Below are 7,038 nucleotides of genomic sequence, written 5' to 3' on the forward strand. Positions count from 1 at the left end.
CATTCTCACCTAGTGTCGATGTGTTATATGGATGGATTCTCTCTACCTAAGTTTTGTCATCTCTACCTCTATTTCGCCGTCTCCACCAGAACTAAATTCCAAATGAATTTTCACTCATGCACCATAACCAAAAGTCTCTCAAGCATCCTAAAAAGCTGATTTATCGCGAAGTCAAGAAAAAGAAACTTAGTTACAAGCATACCCTAAAGTGTTGAAGATTATTATACAAGAATCAAAATCTCTTGTTGAAACTATGAACCTTCTTGCATCTTTTCCATGATTATCTCCATGGTTTCAACAAAAAAATTGACCAAGAACCATTAAGAACCCACACTTTCAACCAAAGGTCAGGATTATCTCGATCGATCAATGGGAGTGGCCACATTTCATTGTCCCTCCTTCCCCAACCAGTTCATATATTAATTGTCTCGCCTATTTCAGGTAACCTCCACTTCTTTTATATTTGTTGTCATCTACCCATTCTTCCATAATCATTTTCCTCTTACATTCACGGACTTAGCATGTTAACCTAATCAATATTTTGATCCAAAATCCAATCATCAATCAATTCTAATCTGAGGTCAGCTTTGCAAAGTTTCATTTAGATCTTTGTCATTCGTTGATCCCTAATTAGCTTTGTGCTTGAGAAATTGTCTATCTCAAGTACCTAGCTCAATTAGCCTTAATTATTGGGTTGATAAAAACCTTAATCCCTTTCATCTAAGTTTCCTTGGGAACTTAGGCTATCCCAAGTAGGAGAATACTTACTTAAATCAAATCATAATCCAAAGATCTAAATTTAGCCTAGCTTGGTTGTTGCCTTGCTTTGTGGCCCGTATCATCAACCCCTACACCTTGCCTAATGCTAATCCAAGACTAAGGTGCCATATTGATCCAACCCAATCTTGTCCTAATCTATGGACCATTCAACCTAATAATTTCAAATTAATCGCCAATCCAATAAAAAATTTCTAAGCCCTTACCCTCATCATCATCTTGTATCATATCATTGATTTCTTGATCAAGGATATACAACCAATTTCAAATCATCACCTCATTCTTGTCATTTTGAGGTTACAAGTGCATGGTCTTTACTTTCTCTCAAAAAGAAAAGATGGCCGCTGAAAGAAATGAGTTACCCAATCCCAATATCTATGTTGGTCATGATGCCCAATTGGAGGAAGAATACTTTGACAAACCCAAAAATTCTCCACATTTAAAGACCTTTGTGCATGACCCATACAACCAGGAAATGATCAAAAAATAATCAAAATAGCTTTTAGCTCCTTCTTAGCTGAGTTTATCAAACAAGGAGCCCAATTACCTCCTGATTTTGATAGATCTATCCTTGAGACAACCATGGAAGGCAACTTTTCTAATCGACCCTTCCTCAACACCATTCTTAATCTAAAACTTGCGACATCCACACTTGCTAATTCTGCACCTATTAGCACTCTCAACCACCTAGGTCATCTTCACCCCTCCATAATTCCACCAATTATTTCAATGCTATCTTGCCACCCATCAATGCCATTTTCACTTTACATCCTCCAATCACTTCTCAAGCCCCCATTTCTTCTTATCAATATATTGGTGGTGGTAAACTAGTTGTGTCCACACATATCCTAGGCTCTAACTCAGGTCAATATATCCCTAATGTTCAAAATCAACAACCTAAACTTATGAGGGAAATCAAGGACATGAAGGATATCATTATGAACCTCAAGGATGTGATCCGCAATAAATCATCTACCTTTGAGGAAATTTGTCTGTGTACTTATGATCCTTCCATCTCAGTGGCTCCATACCCTCCCAGTTTTGAAATGCATAAATTTGACAAGTACAAAGGCAAAGGTGACCTTAGAGAGCATGTGTGAGAATTTTACATAGCCTATCAAGAGGTCTCCAATAGTGACATCTACCCATGAAGACTTTTCCCTAAGAGTCTCAATGGCCCTTCCCTTGCTTGGTTCTCAACCTTACCCCATGGTTTAATTAAGTCATTCCCTGGATTTCTCAAAAAATTTCTCTCAAATTATGAGTACAATATTTAGAATGATGCTTCTATGATAGACCTATGTAACACAAAACAAAGGATTGGAGAAACCCTCGCCAACTTTTTGCAAAGGTTGCAACATCTTATTAGGAAGTTCCCATGGGACATACCTAAATCCTATCAGATTGAGTTATTTCAATGTAACCTTGTCCCTAAAATTTATCATCCTTTGAACTATTAGTGTCTTGAAACATTTGAGAAAGTCACTAAGAGAGGTCTAGCATTAGAAAGAGTCCTCCTACAGCAGGGTGTCCTAAAGCCTTATGAGAAAGATTTCCAAGGATCTTCTTCATCTAGTGACAAGTCTAGGTAATGTTCCAATTAAAAAAATGTTGTTGATGATGGAGTCACTGATGCTAAACATGTCTAGACTGTGACCATCCCAACCAAGCCTACCACCACCAATAATCAATCCAACAACTAATTTTATTCACAAAATTAATTCAAACCCTGCAACAACATTTATATTTCTAATCAGTCGTCGTGTTCGAATAACCAACCCAACACTAATACACTGCACTTGTTGAACCAATTGAGGTTGTCTTCTGAATGCTTGTCAATGCTGGAAATGTTGTCTTCCCCATGACGTAGCCATATGAGGCTAATCAATCAAAACCCAAATGTTACAATGAGAATGAATATTATGAATACCATAGCATCCAAGGATATGATACACAAAAGTGTATGAAACTCAATAATTATATCTAGGACCTTAGTGACAAAGGTGACATTGAGGTTGTGGTTGCTAAGACTAATAATTCTAATGATAAGCTTAAGATGTATCAGGACCCATTCCCCAAGCATGGTAAGGACAAAGGCTCATCATCTCATTTAGTCCCTTATGACTATACCAATAATATTACTGGATTTGAATCCTTGGTAGGCCACATTGACCCCATCGACACTCATTTTAACACCATTACTATCCAAGGAAATAACCCCGCATCAACACCTCACAGGTTCAAGGTAACCATTTAGGGAGGCTCTCCTGCTCAACAATCCAAAACAACTAATCAAGCTAACATAGTCATCCAAGGTGCTTCATGCTCTAATTCATCTCCCCAAAATGATTGTAATGTCACTACCCGCCGAGGGAGAGTAAATATTCAAGGAGCTCCTCCTCCTCATCCTCTTGTCTCTTCTACGTCATCTGACAATTGCAAACATCCTTGACCACCTCTGAAAGATTCCTACATAGATCTCCATCCTTGAACTTCTCAAGACCTCACTCATCCATAAAGAGATTCTTGAACAAGCCCTTCTAGAGTCTCACATCCCTGACAACATCAATGCTGCTCAATTTTAAGCCTTGATAGGTAATCTTGTTGTGCAAAATCACCTATTTTTCACTTCTGAAGACACTCCATCCATCGATCCCTCTCATGATAAACCCCTTCATTTTGAATCCATTGTACATAAACACAAAATAAAGAGAGTCTCTATGGATGGTGGATCTGGACTAAACCTTTGTACATATAAGTTAATCAAGCAATTGGGAATCTATGAAGATTTGGTTGATACATCTAGAAAAATTATAATAAAGGCATATGATGATGTAGAAAAAATCTCTAAAGGAACCATCACATTGCCTCTTCAAGTGGGCCTTGCAACAGTTGAGACTACTTGTCAGGTATTGGAACTTGATCTCCCCTACAACATCCTCATCGGTCGCTCATGGATCTATTCCATTCAAGCCGTTCCATCCACCTACCATCAATGCCTAAAATTCTCATACAATAGTAGAGAAGTCGCTATCTCAATTGATCCACAACCTTTTCAATACTACAAACTCCTTGAATTAAAACATCCCTACCATTTCCTGATCAACACATCGGCTTCACCACCACCATCCACACTTCTAATGTCACATCCACCTCCACTCAACCTGAGGTTAAGGTCAAGATCATTGACAACGGCCATGCATAATATACTCTTCAAAACACATTTTATGTGGGACATCTCCCCCTTCTCCAAAGTCTTATGGTAGGCCCAAAGAAATCAAGATTCAGAAGAAACCTACCATGCAATGTAAAAAGACCACTTTACACCAGTGGGGCCCACTTGATGAAGAAATCCTTGAAACAGATGTCACTTCCTATCTCTATAGAGAGGAAAATTAAGCACCTATAGATATTCCCAAAGAAATCTATCCTAAGGCATCAACTATAGTAGAAAAAATGGCTTATAAAGGACATGGTCTAGGACCTAAGGAGCAAGGAAGAAAAGAAACCATCTCACCAACTTCATATAAATTCAATAGGGGCTTGGGTTATTCCCCAATGTCTAAGGGCACCATCACTAGTGTTCCAAAAGATCCTCCCTTTGACATCGACAACTCTGATGAAAAATAATTCCATGAAGTTCCCTTCAAATATCTTGATGACCTTTTTGACGATGCCTACGTAAACACTATAACCTCTATCATTCCCTCCACCCCATTCGATCTGCCACTTGTATACCTGGAACTCATTGACTAGGACCAATGAGGGCCACTAGCTCTTGACATCTGCATTGATGATAATTCTCTCTTGGCATTACTAAACATGCAATACCTTGAAGATCACATGACTGTTAATGACATCCAACTCAACAAGGAGGCATACTTTGGTAGTCAGGTCATCTCCCTTAGTTGAAAAAGTGAAAATAAATATAATAATTAGAAATCCTCTAGTGAAAACCTCTCTAAGGTGCCTTTAGACACAAAAAAAGTAAAAACAAAGGATGAATCTTCTAGTGAAAACCTGGACTAGGCACTAGAAGATGAGCGACTTGACCTACCTACCATGGTTCCCTCACTACAAGAAAGATCATCCTTGCTGATTGAGGAGACCGACATGGTCAACATGGGTACTAAGGATAATCTAAAGAATGTTCTTGTTGCTAAATCTCTCACGGGCCTGGAAAAATAAAACATTGTGAACTTCCTTAAAGAGACACATATCATCTTTTCTGGGTCCTAGATTGATATGCCAGGCTTGGATCTAGAGTTAGTAGTGCACAACCTTGTCATCAAACCAGATGCAAAAACCATCAAACAAAACCTTTTTAAGATTCATACTTAGATTTCTCTATTAGTTAAATTGGAGTTATAGAAAATGCTTAATGTTGGCTTCATCAGAACCATTGACTATCTAGAGTGGGTCTCAAACATTGTACATGTTTGTAATCCCACTAAGGGCATACATATTTGCATAGAATTAAGAGACCTTAACAAAGTGTTTCTTGAGGATGATTTCCCCTTACCAAACATTGACATGATAGTTGACCTCACAACTGGGCATGAGATGCTTTCTTTGATGGATGGTTTCTTATACTATAACCAAATCAAAATTGTTTAAGAAGATCAACACAAGACAACTTAAATACTACTCCATGGGGAACATTCTATTATTAGGTCATGCCCTTTGGATTGAAGAATGTAGGTACCACATATCAAAGAGAAATGACTACAATTTTCCATGATCTCCTACATGATATTATAGAAGAATATGTGGAGGATATCTTGGGAAAATAAAAAACATGTGAAGCCCACATTCCCATCTTAAGAAGAATATTTGAGAGATTGAAAAAATATAAGTTTTGACTTAATCCTAAGAAACGTGCCTTCAGAGTAACATCTGATAAATTTCTCGGGTTCATTGTGTCACACAGAGGAATCAAAGTGGAACCAACCAAGGTAAAAGAAATCAAGGATATGCCACTCTAAAAAAATATCAAGAATATTTGCATTATATAGGGTAAAATTTAATCCATCAGTCGGTTCATTGCACAACTTGCAAACAAGTGCCATCCATTCGCTCACCAATTGTGAAAGGACACAAGGTTTCAATGGGATTGCTTGTGTCGAAAATATTTTGACAAACTCAAAGAATATTTGGCATCCCCTCTAGTATTAATGCCTCCTCTCTCTAGACAACCACTTCTCCTATACATCTTGGCTACATTAGTGGCCCTGGAGGCATTACTTGCACAAACTGAAGATCAAGGTAGCGAGCATGCCATCTACTACATCAATTGTAAATTAGTAGGTTATGAGCTTAACTACACTCCTATAGAATCAACATGTCCTACAGTTGTTTTTATTACTCAGAAGGTCTGACATTACATACTCAATCATAAGACAAAGCTCATTATGAAGATTTACCCCCTCAAATACCTACTATCAAGGGTTGCTCTTACAAGACATTCTGCTAAGTGGGTTATGTTGTTGAGAGAGTTTGACATTGAATATGTGGATTGGAAAGCAATCAAAGCGCAAGTAATAGCTGATTAGTTGGCTGACACCCCTCTACAAGGAGACCACCCCCTCATTGTAGAATTTTTGGATGATTCTATCATGAGACTCACACAATCCACCCAATGGAAGCTTTACTTTGATGGCTCTTATACTCAACATGGATTGGGGGCAGGCATTTTGTTGGTCACCCCCCAAGGAGATTGCATTCCCAAGTCTTATAAAATATCTTTTGTATCCACAAAAAGTATCATGGAGTATGAAGCTCTCATAATTAGTCTCTACCTAGCTATTTCATGGAAGATCACTGACTTAAATGTATATGGAGACTCCCAGCTTGTCATCAAACAAGTCAATAATGAATACCAAACAAAACATGGCAAGTTTCTCCCTTATCACTACATGGTGGAAGACTTTAAGTAGCACTTCACTTTCATTTAGTTTGAACATATTCCTTAGACAAACACCAAAGCTGCAAACACCATGGCTACTATCGATTCCCTTTTGCAGATGCCAGAAAATAGTCAAAAGTGTGAGTTCCTGGTTGAGGACCCCTTGGTACCATCATATGATGTCCATAAATTCAACATGGTGTGTGTCCTTGTTGGTCCCATCTCTCCTTGGTATCAAGAGACCTATTCCTACCTTCACGATAATTCCACCCCCCCTCACCTTACTAAAACCCAACAACAGATTTTCATTCATTGATCTGCCCATTACACTATCATTGGAGATGCCCTGTTTCGAA

This window comes from Cryptomeria japonica, chromosome 6, assembly GCF_030272615.1.
Source record: "Cryptomeria japonica chromosome 6, Sugi_1.0, whole genome shotgun sequence".
NCBI lineage: Eukaryota > Viridiplantae > Streptophyta > Pinopsida > Cupressales > Cupressaceae > Cryptomeria > Cryptomeria japonica.